General features: G+C 45.8%; 1 pseudogene; it reads right to left on the bottom strand.

Annotated features, from left to right (window-relative positions):
* Positions 1–277: 277 nt before the first annotated feature.
* LOC148213640 (P2X purinoceptor 5-like) overlaps positions 278–20,215 on the bottom strand; it is a 28,854-nt pseudogene continuing 8,916 nt past the window's right edge.

Below are 20,215 nucleotides of genomic sequence, written 5' to 3'. Positions count from 1 at the left end.
TAAGAAGGATTATTAGTGCAGCTTTGTTTCTCACAGTTAGGGTGGATGACCAAAAGTCTCCTCAACCGAACCCCACCTCTGCGATCTCAGCTCCCTCTAAGCCACGTCTGAAGGTCCCAATAAAGCTCCACAGTGGGGAGATAGTCCTTCCCAGAAAATGGAAGTCCATGAGGCTCCTCCACTGGGAAGGGAGACCCTGCTGCACCTCTTCATCCTTCATCACTGTAGAAGGGACCACCACCTGAAGGAAGGAGCGGACCTAGTTCTTTCATACCTCTCATGCCATCTCCTGAAAGTTGCTCCCGGCCCAGCGGACCAGTTTCCCCAGCGAGAAGATGGGGCAGTAAGGTGGCTTTGCTCCGTAGCGACACGTTTTCAGAGAGGCATCTTCTTTGGTGCCAAGAACGTTGGTTCTGCGTCAGAAAGGCAGGGAAGTGAGAAGTTCAGGAACATGGTCATGTAAAAATGCAGTGTCCGTGAGCAACGTAGGCTCCCTCGTTGTCAAAATGGAGCACAGTATCACATCCCGTTATAACACCTACTCACAGGCACATGAGTCACTTACATCCTGCTGTTTTGGTTAAAAATCCAAGAGTCTCCTTATACGCGGATCGACTTATCCAGAAGTATATACTGGAAATACGGGAACTTTAAAAACAGTATTACTGTATAGACTTTTGGAAGCAGACCCTCGAATTTTCAGCCAAATCGCGAAAACAAAAGGCGCATTTTTATGGTATTTTGGTTACTGTGATTTTCGAACCTGATTTTTAGGGTGCACTTTGGAACCTAAAATGCTTGGCTGATCTGTGAGTCTAGACGGTAAGTGAAAAGGAATTGCGTGCCGATTCTGCAACGGATGTCGGATACCAGTCACACACGATACACACAATACATCAAGAAAGCTGAAAGTTGCTGGCTGACACCACGCCGTGGAGATGTCTGCACACCACCGCTGTACCCCTGAGGAGATTTAGCCATTTAAAGGACTATTCAAAATAGGTATTTAAAGGAGTATATTTTCAAAATAGGTATTTAAAGTATTTAAAGTATTACAGATAAGGTAGCTTCTGGCTGTGAAACAGGTGGGATCCGTACGGTTCCCATCCTTCTGATGCTGAACGCTTGAAAGCTGGTCTGTTTCCCAGACCTTGGGTTAGGTGGGGGCTGCATCAAGTTCAGGACTTCAACTGTTAGTAAGAATGTCTGTCCTGGGGCATGTTGCTCTTTTTTCACTTTTACACTGTTTTTATAATGTTAATCTTGCAGGCTGCCCAGGGTCTTAGGGAGTTGGGCGGCCTTCTAAATCTAACTAAATAGTAAGTTGAACCATGGAACACACCCCTGAGAATTTCAGTCCTGGGTCAACACACTCCACTCCCAGCAGCGCTGAAACGGAGCGTCCTGCAAAAGCTGAAATCCTTTTTCTTCTCCTTTCCTTATTTCCCTCTCTCATAACTCTCAGTCCACATATCGCTGAGCATCGTCCTCCTTTTTCTCCCAAGACTCTCCTCCAAGGCAGAATGTCTCCTCTAATGGGGTGGAAACGACTAAAAGAAGCAAAGAAGAAAAAAAAGACTTACTTGGAAAAATTAGACCTGGGGAAACGAATGGTGTTCTTGATGTAAACCGTGAAATTTTCAGCATTGGCCAGAACAGCTGATCTTAAAAGGAAATAAGTACATTGGTTAACTGAATTCTTTTGTCCTTGAGTAGAACCAAACTGTATTTTAGGTACTTCTGACAAAAGGGCGAATCCGGTATGGATCTATATTTTCCACATGACAGTGGAATGAGGGACACAGGGGTTCAAGCGGAGACAGGGGACCCCTTTCTTAGGGATCTTTCATTCGAGTTCCTGCCCTGGGGAAGGGGTTGACTAGATGACCTCGAGGGAGACTCCCAATTCTGGGATTCAAATGCTCAGCTTCTACCCAATTTTTTTTTGTAAAAAATGCAGGGCAACCAACTCTGGTCTGTCTTTCTTCTCCACCGGACACAAAGCTAGTATTTCACACGTCCCGCTGATGTTGTTCCCGATGTTTATACACAGCCCGGTCTTGATCCCTGTAGGAGCAAACAAGATGATGAGAAAAATGTCAGCCAGATGGTAATTTTGTGGCTCGCTGGAATCATTTTCAGGTGGGTTTCGGAAGAGTGATAATGACAGGCATGACTGTGGATGAGGTGAGGTCAAAAAGGTCAAGATGGCAGTCACAACCAAACATTTTGCAAATAGCAAACAGTTTCAATCACATAGTTGTGACCTCCATTTTGACTTTTTTGACCCCCTTCAGATGCCACTAAATAATGGCGGAGGCTATCATGAAAAGAGTACTTTAAAAATTATCCTGCACGGAATCTCTTGGCTGTGTTCATTCATTTTGATGAAGGTGCATTTAAAAGAGAAGGAAAAATTCCCAACAACTTTGGGTGGGGGTCCATAAAAATAAGATAAAATCTAGAATGCCCACCCCCAGCATACAAATTCAAAATCAATTCCTTGAAAAGATTTACCAAAAAAAAAAAAGAAAAAAGCACATACCTATACTGGCTGGGGAATTCTGGGAGTTGAACGCCACCCATCTTAAAGTTGGTGAGGTTGGGAAACACTGCACGAAACACTGAATTTCAGCGGTGCTTAAAAGTTTGTGAACCCTTTTAAATTATCCGCATCTCTGCCTAAATACGACCTAAAATGTCATCCGTTCTCCACACAAGTCCTACTAGCAGATGGAGAGGACCCAGTTAAACAAAAGAGTCAAAAACATTATGCTTGTTCCTTTATTGGTGGAGGAAAGTGGTCCAAAGCTACATATTTGTGTGTGGCAAAAGTATACTGAAAATTCAACAGCGTTCACAAACTTTTAAGCCCCACTGAATTCTGGAGGGTCTCCAAGTCTTGGCTCTTAATTATCCTTCTACCGTATAATATGAATGTGGGGACCATAAAGGGATTGATTTTAAATCATAACGTTATTTAGAGATGTTGCTTGATTGTTATTAGAGATTTTGTTGGAGTTTTTAATCTCCTTAGAAAGCTTGTATTGTCTCTAATCATCATGAACGTGGCACGGCTTACACTGATGTTTTAATCTTGCACATCTAAGCCGCCATGACTGAGTGCAGTGGGTGACACGTTAGCTCCAAAAAGGGCGACAACATTAAGAACAGCAATTATGCCATTGCCGGATCTCCCTGGTTCTCCTGGAGTGCAGTCTTGGTCACGGGAACACAAAGCATCTGGAGTCTCCGGGTTCTGGGAGAGAAGGAAAGGACGGAGTCTTCTTCCCAAAACCCGAACTCAAGGCTGGAAGCCAACCAGCTTTCTTCCAGAAGAATCCTTCAACTGACCGAGATGCAAGGGAGAAGGCGGTCGAAGCATGGCGGTCCACGTTCCCTTCTTCCCATGGAGAACCATTAAAGGAACGGATTTTGTTCAGCCCAGTGTTTCTCAAGCGTGGCCACTGTAAGATGGGTGGGCTTCAACTACCAGAATTCTCCAGCCTGCATGCTTGAAGATGGGTGGAATTCTGGGAGTTAAACGCCCACGTCTTAAAGCATGCTGGGTGGGGAACTCTGAGACTTGAAGTCCCACTTCTTAGAGTAGCTGAAGTTGAGAAACTCTGCACCAGGGTATCAGAATATTCTTTACTGTATGCTATGCACTGCTTGAACACTCACTCCGTTACTTCCACACACTCCTTACACACATGCCGCCCTTGTCAATTTTAATCCCAGACTACCTCAGCGCAGGTATCCTGCCGCTGGTTGGGGCTGATGATCAAATTGGCCATTCCGAAAACAACACTTTCGCCCTAAGATGGGGGAAAGAATTAGAAAAAGATTGTTTCAGAATTTTGCTAGACAAAGCGGAAGGAAGGAAGGAAGGAAGGAAGGAAGGAAGGAAGGAAGGAAGGAAGGAAGGAAGGAAGGAAGGAAGGAAGGAAGGAAGGAAGGAGGGAGGGAGGGAGGGAGGGAGGGAGGGAGGAAGGAAGGAAGGAAGGAAGGAAGGAAGGAAGGAAGGAAGGAAGGAAGGAAGGAAGGAAGGAAGGAAGGAAGGAAGGAAGGAAGGAAGGAGATTATAGCTCTATTTAAACCATGGGCATAGTTTATCCCTCCACCCCTTTCCTTGAAATCACAATATTCCCAAATCTGATGTCCAGTGTGGGAGGATGGGAGGATTTGAATAGGTACTGTATATAGCAGTTGGTTTTAATACATCCTTGCTAGTCATTGCTGATTCCATTAAAGCTAAGCAGGGTTGGATTTAGCGGGATGGGAGACCACCAGGGGATCCCAGGGTTGTAGGCTAGACTCAGAAGCTGACATTACAGAAGAAGGTTACTGCAAACCAATTCTCTATCGTGGCCAAGAGGTCCCCAGGAGTGGTCTTGAGGTCATCTGTGAGATTTCATGAGATGTCTGGAAATTGTTCTCCGCTACCTGAACTATCAGAGAAGCTCTGCCAGTCCAAAGGACACCACCCTTCCCCAAACCTGGGACTTTTAAATGGATTGGGCCACTACCCCTCCATCTCCAGCATTGAGTTCCTGGCTGGGGATGATGTGCCCTGAAGCCCAAGCCTTCTAGGGCCTACCCGTTTGGGGAGGTTTGCAGGAGACAACGCAGAGGACGTGAACCCGGTTCTGTAAGCAAAAGGGTCGGACAACGGGAAGTCCGAACCCGGTACCTGCGGGGGCATGACGTAGTCTACCACGTCCCAGATCCTCTTGCCCTTCTCCGAGGTGTTGGTGAAGGCGACCCCATGCTGGCTGGGGAATTCTGGGAGGTGAAGTCCACGCATCTTCAACTTGCCACGGTTGAGACACACGGAGCTACGGAATAGTTCAGATAAGAAAACATAGTGCTAACATAGAAATAGAACACAGAGATTGAAATGGATAGATTAAATAATAGACCTGGTGGGCAACTCATAGCATTAGCAAGATAGGAGAATAAGATAGGAGTTTAATTTTGCACGATAAAACAGTTTTGTGTAGGAAAAACAAGGGCAGTCTTTGGGTCTGTGTTCTGTACCATATTAAAAAAAAAGAAAAACTAAGAAGGGTAAAATCTGAAATCTGACCGCCTGACAGAGTTTCTCTGTGCCCCTCTTGAGCCAATAACATCAAGTCAGGCGTTTCCTGAGCTTCTTTCTCACTTCCTCTTCTTTCCCCAGCTAAGCTGATAGTTGCTCACCTCTCCTGGCGTTCCTTCTTCAAAGCTGTCTCTATATAGTACACAGTGGAGAATATTTGCACTGGGCAGTTATCTCCATGGCTCCTTCCAAACCAGCCTTTCTCAACCTTGAGAACTTTACGACGTGTGGACTTCGACTCCCAGAATTCCCCAGCCAGCTGGGATGGAATTCTGGGACTTGAAGTCCACACATCTTCAAGCTGCCAAGGTGGAGAAACACTGTTCCAAACTTTACACCCTTTCATTAAATTAAATTACAGTACAAGGAAGCTGATTTCAGTAGGACTTCCAGAAGAATGTAAGATCTCTTCAACAAGGAAGTGCCTTTATGGGTATTTATCTACATCTCAGGTAAAATTCTAGCCAATATACACCATGCCAAATTATTGAACCATGATAATGATACAATAATAGAGTATAATATGAATGCATACAGGTTTATAAATCCATTCTGGTTCCTGTTTTCTAAATTACTTGTTCAATATTTTTCCATAACTTCTTAGTACATACACACGTGGGAACCCTTTTCAACAGAAGGCAAGACACTCACTCCTCTCCTTTTCCTTCCCTCTGATGTCAGCCGGCTAGAAATTGGAAGCATTGCTATAAAAAAAAAGATTTAAGAGCGCCGTGATTAAGGAGTCATCCTTCTTTTCCTTTTTTAAATGAGCGAACTGTGGACTTGGAAGGAAATTCTTATCTGGTTTAAATTCCGATCCTTCAAAGAATCCCAAACTGGCATCTTTATTAGGAACAACGATGGGGTGCCTCCCAAGTGAGCAACCTTTCCGGCTCAACTGCACTCTTCGTCTGGTTGGAGACAGAGAAGGGAAGATGTGCTGCTGTGCCTTGTGGCAGGGATGAAATGGAGAAGAGGTCGTGTGCATTGGGCATCAGGACAGCGTCTCATTAATCCTGGATCTTCAGTGCTTGCATTATACTGGGACCCCAGCTTTTCTGTTTTCATCCTTCCCGTCCCATTTATGGTTGCAGTTCATTGATCCGATGTTTCAATAATGCCGTCCTCTGTTCCAAGAACACGGGGGCTAAAAGCCAGTAGCATCTCTCCGCTCGTTTGCAGGACTCACTTTCCAGGTACACACAGAAGGCAGCTTACGAGTGAAAACAGCACACCCCAGAAATACGGAAGGCCAAAACGAAAGCTAATGAATTAAAAAGCGAATTAAACGTTACTACCATTACGATTATCTCATAGAAGGCTAAGCAATTTCCCTGTATTGTCAACCTCCAAGCGGTTTTAACCATTAAAATATAATGATAGGAACAAATAAGCTAAAACCATATCAAAATATACGTTTCTTAAAAATGCAGGGGAGGAAGAAAAAATATGATGATGATGATGATGATGATGATGATGATGATGATGATGATGATGATGAAGATGATGTCATGCAGAGCTGAGCAATTCTTATCAGAGGAGGTGAGTGAATAAGCAGGTGGAAGATATCCTGGGGGTGTCCCTGGGGGCAAGGGGAGAAAAGCTGTGGGATGACAGCATGATGCACCGGGTCACACACTGTGTGTTGCCCATATACATGAAACTTTGCATTCCCACAGCAGAACACTGCTTTTGTCATTTGGACACACCCCTTCAGCCTTACAGATTATTCTGAGATCTCCAAAGCGAATTCTTCCTCTTAGATTGCAAAAAGTGTGTTTTTCTCCCCAGATGTTTGAGGAGGTTACCCGAGGTGGACGAGAGGAGTCAGTCGCCTCCGTGTCCATCTCTCTGGCTAGCGGTGGAAGGGGACCGCTTCAGGGAGGAAGGTTGCCATGGCAACTGTCAGGGTTAGGCCTAGTTGAGCGCAAGAGGCCGGAAGCCTCAACCTTGGCTTGTTAATGACATAACCAGGGCTGGGGAAAAGAACTGGGTTGCGGAGAGGATATTTAGCCACAAAATCCCAGAGGGGAAACGGGCGTTTACAGGGAGTCCCCGGCTAAGAACGCCTAGTTTAGGACCAGCCATAGTGAAGAACGGAGCCTATGGCAGCAACATTCAACTTAAATTTACAGTGGTTTGAGTTAAATGCACAGTGGTTTGAGTTCATGACACAATACTACAGATACAGTATTATACAATAATCCTGTACCGGCTTACGGTCTTAAACTGAGGACTACCTGTAGGTCATCCTGCACTGAGTCCTGGCCTATTACTGCCATTTTCACACGTCTGCCAGATACTTCTCCTTGAATCCAGATCCTTCCCAAAGATCTAGGATACGCATTTATTTCTTTATCCATCCAATTTAGATAGGCCCCCATCTCACTTTTACAAGCGACTCTGAGCGCTTCACAACAAAGTCAAAATAGCACGAAATACCGAAAAAAACACTCTAATCATTAACAATGAAAAAACTACAAGAAATGAGCTAAAACGAACGTAAATGAAGGGATGGTAATATCCACTGAGCCTCCTCACCAGCTCGCTAGCTCCTGAACCACATGGTTGGAGCCGATGCGCTATTGGCAAGAGACGGGAGCTGAGACGGGAGTCCCTTTTTGGATCCTTCAGGGAGGCACCAAGCGCACGATTCGGGTCATCATGTGGCCTTCCCAAAGACGGCCAGAGTGGTCGACAAAACGGAGGACAGAAACAATCTCCGGCAAAGGCAATTAGGTTCAGCGTTCAGGAATAAACCATCCGCTACGAAACGGAACAACCTGATGCAGCGATTCAAATGATGTTTGTCCGAAAGACAGTGAGATGAGCCTCTCGATGCAGCTTTTGGGTTGAAATGCAAAAAATAGGCGGATAGGTGATAGAGATGGGAAGGCCTGGAAAGAAGCCGGAAAAATTGGGAAGACGTTATTGAAAGATTTCTGAGACTTTTGTAAATCTTAACTTATTGCACGTTCTCTCAGCTGAAGACAAGCAAAGCCTGGAAGAGAATTCAGGTAACCCTGGACTTCTCCAGGTAGTTATCAAACAGGGGAAGTGCGCACCTGCGCCACTAGGGGGCGCTGCAGGGAAACGCCTCCAGTGTAGCTTCCTTGTCACCCTCGGACCTCCAACAGGTGAGTCATTGCTGGTACACAGGGGATGATGGTTTCCGTCCTCCTCTCAGGCCTCGACTGACAGGTGAAGGGGTGAATTTGTCTGAGAAACCACTTTCTCTTTTGTAACCCTTCAATGATTATTGATTAAGGTTCTCCACCATCGCAGCAGGATGTTTACCTATAGTCTGGTCAGTAAATTGGTTTTTCTTTTCCTCCTCTCAGGAAAAGGGTGAGACCAACACCTAGAGCTTAGAAACATTTCCACAGTGCAATTTCTGCTGACAACAAAGCTGCAATTTGCAGATATTGTGAGAAGAAATACTCTTTTCCAAATGCCACAAGGATGACCAAACACATTCTTGCGTGCCAGAGGTGACCTAAAGACATTAAAAAATACTTTATGGAGTTAAATGATGGGGACCAGAATGAAAGGGCAAGTAGCTTTTCCTTCCAGAGTTCGAATTCCAGAAACGCTTTTTCTGCTGCTTCTGCATCACTGCAAAGTGTTTCTTCACCAGCAGCATCTTCAGGTAAAGAAGTGTTGCAAACCACTGCCTCACAATTATGCCCCATACCTTCATTGGTACATAAAGTGACACTTGAAAATCAGGAGAAAATGGATCATGCCCTTTCAAGAGCAACATCTGCTTCTGGATCAGCATTGTCCATAACTGAAAATGCATATTGGCAGGAAGCTTTTCAATTATTACGACCAGCGTATCGTTTGCCAAGCAGACATTCCTTGAGCAAGCCTCTTTCGGAGTCAGAATACGAGCGTGCGATGGGATCTGCACAAGGAAAAATCAGCGAAGCTCTATGTCTCGCAGGACTTACACATGGACGGACAAATGTTCGGGGAGAAGGAATCATCAACTTTGTGATAACAACACCACAACCAGTCTTTTATAGAAGCACTGAAACTGGAGAGAACAGACATACTGCAGAGTATGTATATCAGCAGTGAAAGATGTGCAGGTTTAGAGGACATTGAGAACATGGGTGAAGTCTTGGCTTTGCTGACGATGCAAGTAACATGGAAGCTGCGTGGGAAATCATCATGGAAAAGTACCCACAGATTACTGCATTAGGATGTGTACCTCATGGACTAAACTTACTTCTGAGTGGCTTCATGAAACTGGACACCCTTCAAAGGATTTATAGAAGAGCTAAAGAAGTTGTCAAGTACGTCAAAGCTACTCATGTTGTCACCGCAGTCTTCAAGAAGAAGCAAGAAGAAAAAAACGCAGAGAATAAAATAGTGACACCGAAGCTCTGTAGGACAACACGCTGGGGTGGAGTGGTGGTCTCCTTTGAAAGTTTACTGAAAAACAAAGAAGCTCTTCAAGCAACAGGAATAACTGAGGATCCTAAAATCCCCAGAAATATCAGGAACGCTGTGCTTGATGTGGACGTGTTTTGGGTTCAGCTGCAGAACTCCCGGCAGATTTTAACGCCAATTTCTTCAGCAATCCGTTCATCTGAATCAGACCCAGCACTTTTGTCAGAAATTCCTAACCACGTGGCTGTGATAAAAACATCTCTTTTTGGAAACCTAAGTGCATCTCCAAATTCAAGTGAAAGATCTTGTTAAGAAACGGGAAGAATTTTGTTGCCCTCCAATACATGCTGCTGCAAATCTAGTGGATCCACGACTCAAAGGCCGCGGTGTGAGTGATGAGAAAACAGCTGGTGCGTTTGACTGGAAGACGAAAGACGCTGCGCTCTTCGGACTTGAGGTTGGAAAGTACTTTCAAAGGTTGCAGGATATGGACCATCCTCAGGGATCTGGGCCAGGAACGCCCCTGGATTCTGCAAAACACATCCCTCCTGCAACACGGTGGCCAGGTCTCTGCGCCACACCACCTCCGACACCGCTCGCATCTCGCTGACTGCAGATTCTGCATCTTCTGCTGCACGTGAAAGAATCTGGTCTACGTCTGGTAATATTCACACCAAATCAAGAAACAAACTGACCCACGAAAGGGGAGAAAAGCTTTTTTCAATCCGTGCAAACCTACCGTTTTTAGAAGTCCATGAGAAAAACGACAAAGAGGAAGAGGAGGAAGAAACGGAAAATGACGGCAGCAGTTCAGAAAATGAGACAGAATAAACTGCACGTATATGTTGTGTCTTCTGCTTCTTTTTCTTTAAAGCACCACTCAAAGGGTAGACCTTCCATGGAGCTTGAATATTGAGGTGAACCTTAACTTTATTTGCCGTTGGCGCTAAGGGGCAAAGCGGATGATTTTTTATGTTGATGGTTTCTTGCTTTTTTTCTTGCTTTTCAGGGAAAGGGGGGTGGTTACCTGTTTTATTGCAAGCACAATACTTTTATGTACACTGCATTTCACGCAATTTGTAAAACTGCTCCACACTGAACTTTTTTTCCAATTTTTCCAAAATTTCTATTTTTTCCTGAAAAAAATGGTTTTTTCTCAGGCTTCAACATTTCTGGAAATCTTACATCTCTATTCCCTACCCTTCCAAACCAACCCGCTCCTCCACTCCAACCCCTCCCGCAAGCAGGAGGGGTGGAAAGAGAGGGTAACGTGGCAGAAGTGTCTACGATTATTTTTATTGTTTTCCTCGCCACCTAGTGTCACCTTGAGAGAGGGCGCAGGGTGGCCATCTCAATTGACATGAATTAATAAAATAAACAGAGCAGGGTCCTGGTTCAAAAAGAAGAGGGTCCGAATCCGAATTGCTGCAGGGTTTCACTTGATGACCACAAGTCTCCTCAACCAAACCCCACCTCTGCCATCTAAGCTCCCCCCAAGCCACGTCGGAAGGTCCCATTAAAGCTCCACAGTGGGGAGATAGTCCTTCCCAGAAAATGGAAGTCCATGAGGCTCCTCCACTGGGAAGGGAGACCCTGCTGCACCTCTTCATCCTTCATCACTGTAGCACGGACCACCATCTGAAGAAAGGAGTGGACCTAGGTCTTTCATACCTCTCATGCCGTCTCCTGAAAGTTGCTCTTGGCCCAGCTGACCAGTTTCCCCAGTGAGAAGATGGGGCAGTAAGTTTGCTCTGCTCCGTGGCGACACGTTTTCAGATAGGCATCGTCTTTGGTGTCAAGAACGTTGGTTCTGCATCAGAAAGGCAGGGAAGTGAGAAGTTCAGGAACCTGGTCATGCGAAAATGCAGTGTCCGTGAGCAACGTAGGCTCCCTTGTTGTCGTAACTGAGCACAGTATCACATCCCGTTATAACACCTACTCACAGGCACATGAGTCAATTACATCCTGTTGTTTTGGTTAAAAATCCATGGGTCTCCTTATACGCGGATCAACTTATCCGCAACTATATCCTGGAAATACGGGTACTTTAAAAAGAGTAATACTGTATAGATTTTTAGAAGCAGACCCTCGAATTTTCAGCCAGATCATTCCCAACAACTTTGGGTGGGGGTCCATAAAAGTGAGATAAACTCTAGAATGCCCACCTGCAGCATACAAATTCAAAATCAATTTCTAGAATAGATTTACCAAAGAAAAAAGAAAAAAGCAGATAGCTATACTGGCTGGGGAATTCTGGGAGTTGAACGCCACCCATCTTAAAGTTGGTGAGGTTGGGAAACACTGCACGAAACACTGAATTTCAGCGGTGCTTAAAAGTTTGTGAACCCTTTTAAATTATCAGCATTTCTGCCTAAATACGACCTAAAATGTCATCTGTTCTGCACACAAGTCCTACTAGCAGATGGAGAGGACCCAGTTAAACAAATGAGTCAAAAACATTATGCTTGTTCCTTTAGTGGTGGAGGAAAGTGGTCCAAAGCTACAGATTTGTGTGTGGCAAAAGTATACTGAAAATTCAAAAGCGTTTCCAAACTTTTTAGCCGCACTGAATTCTGGAGGGCCTCCAAGCCTTGGCTCTTAATTACCCTTCTACCGTATGTATGAACGTGGGGGACCATAAAGGGATTGATTTTAAATCGTAACGTTATTTAGAGAAGTTACTTGATTGTTATTAGAGATTTTGTTGGAGTTTTTAATCTCGTTAGAAAGCTTGTATCATCTCTAATCATCATGAACGTGGCACAGCTTACACTGATGTTTTAATCTTGCACATCTAAGCCGCCATCACTGAACGCAGTGGGTGACACGTTAGTTCCATAAAGGGCGACAACAGTAAGAACAGCAATTATGCCATTGCCAGATCTCCCTGTTTCTCCTGGAGTGTAGTCTTGGTCACGGGAACACAAAGCATCTGGAGTGTCCGGGTTCTGGGAGAGAAGGAAAGGACGGAGTCTTCTTCCCAAAACCCGAACTCAAGGCTGGAAGCCAACCGGCTTTCTTCCAGAAGAATCCTTCAACTGACCGAGATGCAAGGGAGAAGGCGGTCGAAGCATGGCGCCCTATGTGGCCTTCTTCCCATGGAGAACCATTAAAGGAACGGGGTTTGTTCAGCCCAGTGTTTCTCAAGCTTGGCCATTGTTAGATGGCTGGGCTTCAACTCCCAGAATTCCCAAGCCTGCATGCTTGCGGATGGGTGTAATTCTGGGAGTTAAACGCCCACGTCTTAAATCATGCTGGGTGGGGAATTCTAAGATTTGAAGTCCCGCATCTAAGAGTTGCTAAGGTTGAGAAACTCTTCACCAGAGTATCAGAATCTTCTTTACTGTATGCTCTGCACTGCTTTCACACTCACTTCTTTACTTCCACACACTCCTTACACACACGCTGCCCTTGTCCATTTTAATCCCATCCTACCTCAGCGCAGGTATCTTGCCGCTCGTTTGGGGTGATGATCAAATTGGCCATTACGAAAACAACACTTTCGCCCTAAGATGGGGGAAAGAATTAGAAAAAGACTGTTTCAGAATTTTGCCAGACAAAGCAGAAGGAAGATGAAGGAGGGAGAGAGGGAAGGAAGAGCTCCGCCGCCCTGGTGGAGGCAGCCGTGGTCTCCTGCCATACTTCCTCACCACCCCCGCTCCCAGAAGAACTGAATGAAGGGGTCCGGGAGGTCATCTAGCCCTCCCAGGGCAGTCCCGCAGCACCCCCGACGGATGCTTCCCTTCCCCACCCCCCAGTTCTGTTTAAACCCCTCCAGCGAAGGAGAACCCCCAGCACCTGAGAAACATGTGTGGCGCTTCCCTCGCACCACCCTGGCCGCCATCTTGACTTTTCTGACCATGCCCGTGGACATCCCTGCGCCCCAGTGCCGCATTTCGGCATCCGTGGCTGGTGAAGGCAGGTCGCAAGAGGGAAGAAATGGCTCCGCCTATGCTGCTGTTCAACAGGTGCCCGCTAGAGGGCGGCGGAGACCACAAATGGTCCAGCTTTGCTTCCCGCCAGCCTGTCTCAACCTGAGCGACTCTGAGATGGGCGGACTTCGACTCCCAGAATTCCCCAGGCAGCATGCTGGAGAGCCCCCCACCCAATACAGTTTTGGAGGCCCTCGACAGCCCCCTAAGAACGGTGCTGCGGTGTGTTGGTGTCACCTAGTGCAGAAAGCGTTGGATGAGATCCAGGTTCGAGTCCCGCATCAGGCGTGGAAACTCCCTGGGTGACTTTGGGCGACACACTTTCTCTCGGCCAGCCTACCTCACAGGGTTGAGATGGGGCTCCGAGAAAGCGAAGCGAAGGGAAGGAAATCCTCCTGGCTCCTTAAATTTCACAGACATCTCAGGGTGATTCTCAGGGTAATTACGCAGCCACAATTTACCATTGCCATTTGGAGTGAGGTTTTGATTTCCATGTCACCTCTGCAGACCTGGGATCTCTGAGTGGTCCCCCATCTAAGCACTAACCAGGATTGATCCTGACTGGTTTTCAGGTTCAGCCAAGATTGGCCAGCTGCAGAAAAAATATCCTAATTTGCAGCGAGGAGCCATTGTGTAAGGAGTAGAAACTACCTTTTAACAAAACGTCCTGCTAACAAGGCTTTCTGATACTTAACGGTTAACGTGGTTACGCTTGGAATTTGAACGTCTTTACATAAAGGAAGGGGTCACAGCAAGGCGAGACCTGGGAATGAAAGATAATGAAACAAGTGTTGTCTTTTTTAAGCAGAATTTGTGAATCAGGGAAGGAAGGAAGATAACAACACAAAGGACAGAGATTTAGTGGAGACAGGATGGTCCTGGGCCTTGGCAGTTATCTCAAGAATATTATAAAATGTGAACAAGAAAAGGGGGTCTGGGGATCATAAAAGAAATAATGTATTGCTTTCGGTGTCTCGGATAGGTGGTGAACTTGGATTTGCCCCCCCAGGACAAAAACGAGGCAGGACCAACGCGACGTGTGAAGGGATGCATAAAAACCTTACTGAAATCTCTAATGGCGTGCTTCTTACAGCCTGCGAGTTGAGAAGCATCGGTCTTTGCAAAAGCCTGGAAAGAAACTTTGCCTTTCCAAATCCGAGAAGGATTATTTGTGCAGCTTTGATTCTCACAACTGGGGGCTCGTCCGGGATCCTGAAGCGGAGTTCGGTAAGTCCGGGGCTGCAAGCCCTCTCTTGGGGGGCGCCCTACTGATTTCAGGAGCCGAAGGGGAGCTGTAACTTTCGGATCCCGTTGCCCGTTAAAGGACCGGATTGGAAATGGTGGTTCGGGAGGGCAAGCTGACCAGGGTGAATTCCTGACCGGCATTTTTCCCACCAAAACCGGCCGAGACCTGAACATCGTGCACGAAACCAGGTAAGAAACGCAGGCATTCGCAAAGCATTACCTGGCAGGTCGGGTAGGACTGGTACGTATGTGAGACTTGAATGACGGAGCGGTGCGAGACGCATTACGGGACACGGGTCCCTGAACAGGAGAAGCGAGAGCAGACTCCCGATTTGCAAGTCCAGTTGTCCGCGAGGAGCCTGGCCAGAGACGGAGGAAGTGATTGGTTTGGTTAAACGTATGTGATTGAAAGTCTCAGTAAAGCCTTGAAATATCCAGTCGGGATGGGAAATAACACTAGCAAAAAGGGTCAGAAGGAACTACTAATTGTGAGGCTCCAGAGATCCCTGCAGAAAGCCCGTTACGCAGGATGTTAAGTGGATGGGATGTCCCACCACTGAGAAAGTATACCCTGGATCTACAAAAAGAGAAAATGGTGAAATATTGTTATTTCGTGTGGCCCAAGAAACCGATCCAAGGGGATTTGGTTCATTGGCCGCAGTTTGGTACAACTGACTATTTTACACGTCAAGCACTAAAGGAATTTTGAAACAGAAACAGGGCGTCTGAACTAGAGAGATTTTATGCTAGAGTTTGGACCAAAAGTGAGGAAGAAAATTGCTTTAAACTGTTGGCAGAGGATCAAGGAGAAGAGACAGAGGGGGTGGTCCCAGTAAAGAAATGGACCCCCCGGACCATTTACCTCCACCTTACAATCCACATTGAAATCAAGGGAAACAAATTCCAGCCGTTCCCCAGGCACCAATCCTTCCACATCGCCAACCGTAACCCTGAGACCTCCTGGTGACTATTCTTGGGGATTAAAAGCCCTATTTGATGATCTGAAAGACAATTAATTACCAGAATACAACCAAACAAGGAGGAGGAGGAGTTTAGCCGAGTACAAGAAAAATGTTCCTGTTCAAGGAGGTGCCGAATGGCGAAGACGCTAATGGAGCTCCAGTAATAAGTTATGTGCAAGACCCCTTGAGCAGTTCAGAACTTCGAGCTTTTAAACTACAGATGAAACGTTTGGTAGAAGACTCCTTGGGGGTAGCCGAGCAATTTGACGTCTTCCTAGGACATAGCATTTATTCCTGGAGAGAGATGATGGCAACCTGAACAAGTCTATTCACTAGCGAAGAACGCCAGTTGATCAGAGGCACAGCCATCAGAGTTTGGGACAGAGAAAACCCTGCGGGACCAAACAATAACGCCCAAGGGGACCAGATGTTTCCCAACTGGCAAAATAATAATGACGCAGATCGACAGAGTATGACAGCTGCGACCCATGATAGTCTCAGGAATAAAACAGGCGGTACCCAAAAGTCAAAATTTAACTAGAGCCTTCAATTTAGAACAAGAAAAAGAGGAAGCACCAAGTGCCTTTTTACAACCTCTTAAGGACAACTTGAGAAAATATTCTGGCATGGACCCAGACACCGCGGAACATCAGGCGCTGTTGAAAGTGCATTTTGTAACTAGGGCATGGCCCGATATACAAAGAAAATTGCAAAAACTCGATGGATGGGCTGATCAGCCATTAAATGATCTATTACAAGAAGCCCCCAAAGTCTATGTCAACAGAGATACTGAAAAGATGAAACAAAAGAATAAAACGATGAAAGGCACTGTAAATGAAGGAGTTAGCAGAAAGGCTTCCCCTGCGGATAAACCAGAGAACCGACCAGATGTAAGACCAGGCAGAGGCAGGGTGGGGCACAGGGGTGGAAGAGCATCACTTGGGCGGGACACAGGACGGGGATTTACTAGAACACCAGGAACTCCCTGGCCTGAAAGGGAGCGCTATGTGATGGAATGGAATTATGGAGGCCACATTCAGGGAGGCAAGCATCCTCTTTCGTCTCCAGAAGGGCGAGGAAGAGAGAAGAGGGTGAGGCTGGCACCTCCCTGAGGAATTACCTCTGTTTTTACAGCTATTGTGGGAACAGAGTTTCAGTCTGGGAAGATTCTTGATAGAGGTTGTAGCTAATAAACCTTGCTGAACAGAATTTGCATGGTCTCCTGGAGTTCCTCGGGCTAGGCCAGACATGCTACGGGTGTGGCCAGCCTGGACGCTTCTGGGAAGACTGTCCGCCAAAAGGACGAGAAACAGATAACGAACAACACGTGTTCTCCTTGATCGAATTAGAAGATTGGGGAGGTCAGGGGCACCTGATAAAAGGATCCCACTGGGAGGCCTCAATCAATTTAACAGTGGGATCCTTGGGAGAAGAGGTGGTATTTCTCGTGGATACAGGAGTGTCGAAATCCTCTCTTTCCTCTTTATCTCCGGGTACTCAACTCTCCCCCCTTCATGGATCACTGCCTTGTCGTGGCGAAGGGGCTTGCGTAACTCAGTGAAGCCATGAGCTATACCGTGCAGGGCCACCCAAGACGGACAGGTCATGACAGAGAGTTCTGACAAAATGTGGTCCACTGCAGAAGGAAATGGCAACCCACTGCAGTATCCTTGCCAAGAAAACCCCATGGACAATGTTAAAAGGCTAAAAGATATGACGCCGGAAGATGAGCCCCTCAGGTCGGAAGGTGTCCAATATGCTACTGGGGAAGAGCGGAGGGCAATTCCAAGTAGCTCCAGAAAGAGTGAAGCGGCTGGGCCAAAGCCGAAAGGACGTTCAGCTGTGGATGTATCTGGAAGCGAAAAGAAGGTCCGATGCTGCAAAGAACAATATTGTATAGGTACCTGGAATGTAAGATCTATGAACCAAGGCAAGCTGGATGTGGTCAAACATGAGATGACAAGATTGAACATCGACATCTTGGGAATCAGCGAACTGAAATGGACGGGAATGGGTGAATTTAATTCGGGTGACCATTATATCTACTTCTGTGGGCAAGAAACCCTTAGAAGAAATGGAGTTGCACTCATAGTCAATAAGAGAGTGGGAAAGGCAGTAATGGGGTACAACCTCAAAAACGACAGAATGATCTCAGTGCGTATCCAAGGCAAACCATTCAATATCACAGTCATCCAAGTCTATGCCCCAACCACTGATGCTGAAGAAGCTGAGGTTGACCGCTTCTATGAAGACCTACAACATCTTCTAGAACTAGCACCAAAAAAAGATGTCCTTTTCATCATAGGGGATTGGAATGCTAAAGTAGGAAGTCAAGAAGTAATCGGAATAACAGGCAAGTTTGGCCTTGGACTACAAAATGAAGCAGGGCAAAGGCTAATAGAGTTCTGTCAAGAGAACAAGCTAGTCATAGCAAACACTCTTTTCCAACAACACAAGAGACGACTCTACACATGGACATCACCAGATGGTCAATACCGAAACCAGATTGATTACATACTTTGCAGCCAAAGATGGAGAAGCTCTATACAGACAGCAAAAACAAGACCAGGAGCTGACTGTGGCTCAGATCATGAGCTTCTTACTGCAAAATTTAGGCTTAAATTGAAGAATGTAGGGAAAACCACTAGACCACTCAGGTATGACTTAGATCATATTCCTTGTGAGTACACAGTGAAGGTGATGAATAGATTTAGAGGATTAGATTTGGTAGACAGAGTGCCTGAAGAACTATGGACGGAGGTCCGTAACATTGTACAGGAGGCAGCAACTAAAACCATCCCAAAGAAAAAGAAATGCAAGAAAGCAAAATGGCTGTCTGATGAGGCTTTACAAATAGCTGTGGAAAGAAGGAATGCGAAAAGCAAGGGTGAAAGGGAAAGATATAAGCAACTGAATGCAGATTTCCAGAGAATAGCAAGGAGAGATAAGAAAGCCTTCTTAAATTAACAATGCAAAGAAATTGAGGAAAACAATAGAATGGGGAAGACTAGAGATCTCTTCAAGAAAATTGGAGATATGAAAGGAACGTTTAGTGCAAAGATGGGCATGATAAAGGACAAAAAAGGCAGGGACCTAACAGAAGCAGAAGAGATTAAGAAGAGGTGGCAAGAATACACAGAAGAACTATACAAGAAAGATCTTAATGTCCCTGATGTCCACGCTGGTGTGATCGCTGACCTTGAGCCAGACATCCTAGAGAGTGAAGTCAAGTGGGCCTTAGGAAGCATTGCTAACAACAAAGCTAGTGGAGATGACAGTATTCCAGCTGAGTTATTTAAAATACTAAAAGACGATGGTGTTAAAGTGCTGCACTCAATATGCCAGCAAGTTTGGAAAGCACAACAGTGGCCACGGGATTGGAAAAGGTCAGTTTACGTTCCAATTCCAAAGAAGGGCAATGCCAAAGAATGCTCAAACTATCGCACAATTGCACTCATTTCACATGCTAGCAAGGTTATGCTCAAAATCCTACAAGCTAGGCTTCAGCAATACATGAACCGAGAACTACCGGATGTACAAGCTGGGTTTCGAAGAGGCAGAGGAACTAGAGATCAAATTGCCAACATTCGCTGGATCATGGAGAAAGCACGAGAGTTCCAGAAAAATATCTACTTCTGCTTCATTGACTATGCAAAAGCCTTCGATTGTGTGGATCACAACAAACTGTGGCAAATTCTTAAAGAGATGGGAGTACCAGACCACCTTACCTGTCTCCTGAGAAATCTGTATGCGGGCCAAGAAGCAACAGTTAGAACCAGTCACGGAACAACCGATTGGTTCAAAATAGGGAAAGGAGTACGACAAGGCTGTATACTGTCACCCTGCTTATTTAACCTATATGCAGAGTACATCATGAGAAATGCCAGGCTGGAAGAATCACAAGCCGGAATTAAGATTGCAGGGAGAATCATCAACAACCTCAGATATGCAGACGATACCACCCTAATGGCAGAAAGTGAAGAAGAACTAAAGAGCCTCTTGATGAGGGTGAAAGAGGAGAGTGCGAAAGCTGGTTTGAAACTCAACATTAAAAAAACTAAGATCATGGCATCTGGACCCATCAATTCCTGGCAAATAGAAGGGGTAGAAATGGAAGCAGTAACAGACTTCATTTATTTGGGCTCCAAGATCACCGCAGATGGAGACTGCAGCCATGAAATTAAAAGACGCTTGCTCCTTGGGAGGAAAGCCATGGCAAGCCTAGATAGCATATTAAAAAGCAGAGACGTCACCTTGCCGACAAAGATCCGCATAGTCAAAGCTATGGTTTTTCCAGTAGTAATGTATGGCTGTGAGAGCTGGACCATAAAGAAGGCTGAGCGCCGAAGAATTGATGCCTTTGAACTGTGGTGCTGGAGAAGACTCTTGAGAGTCCCCTGGACGGCTAGGAGGTCAAACCAGTCAATCTTAAAGGAAATCAACCCTGATTGCTCATTGGAAGGATCGATAATGAAGCTCAAGGTCAGATACTTTGGTCACCTAATGTGAAGAGAGATCTCTTTGGAGAAGACCCTGATGCTTGGAAAGATTGAAGGCAAAAGGAGAAGAGGACGGCA

The sequence above is a fragment of the Python bivittatus genome, unplaced genomic scaffold, assembly GCF_059951505.1.
Source record: "Python bivittatus isolate LINGU-HERP-01145 unplaced genomic scaffold, Pbiv_v1 ctg000940_np1212, whole genome shotgun sequence".
NCBI classification, from domain to species: domain Eukaryota; kingdom Metazoa; phylum Chordata; class Lepidosauria; order Squamata; family Pythonidae; genus Python; species Python bivittatus.
Note: the sequence above shows the minus strand (reverse complement) of the source record. Positions and strands in the feature narration are given on the sequence as shown.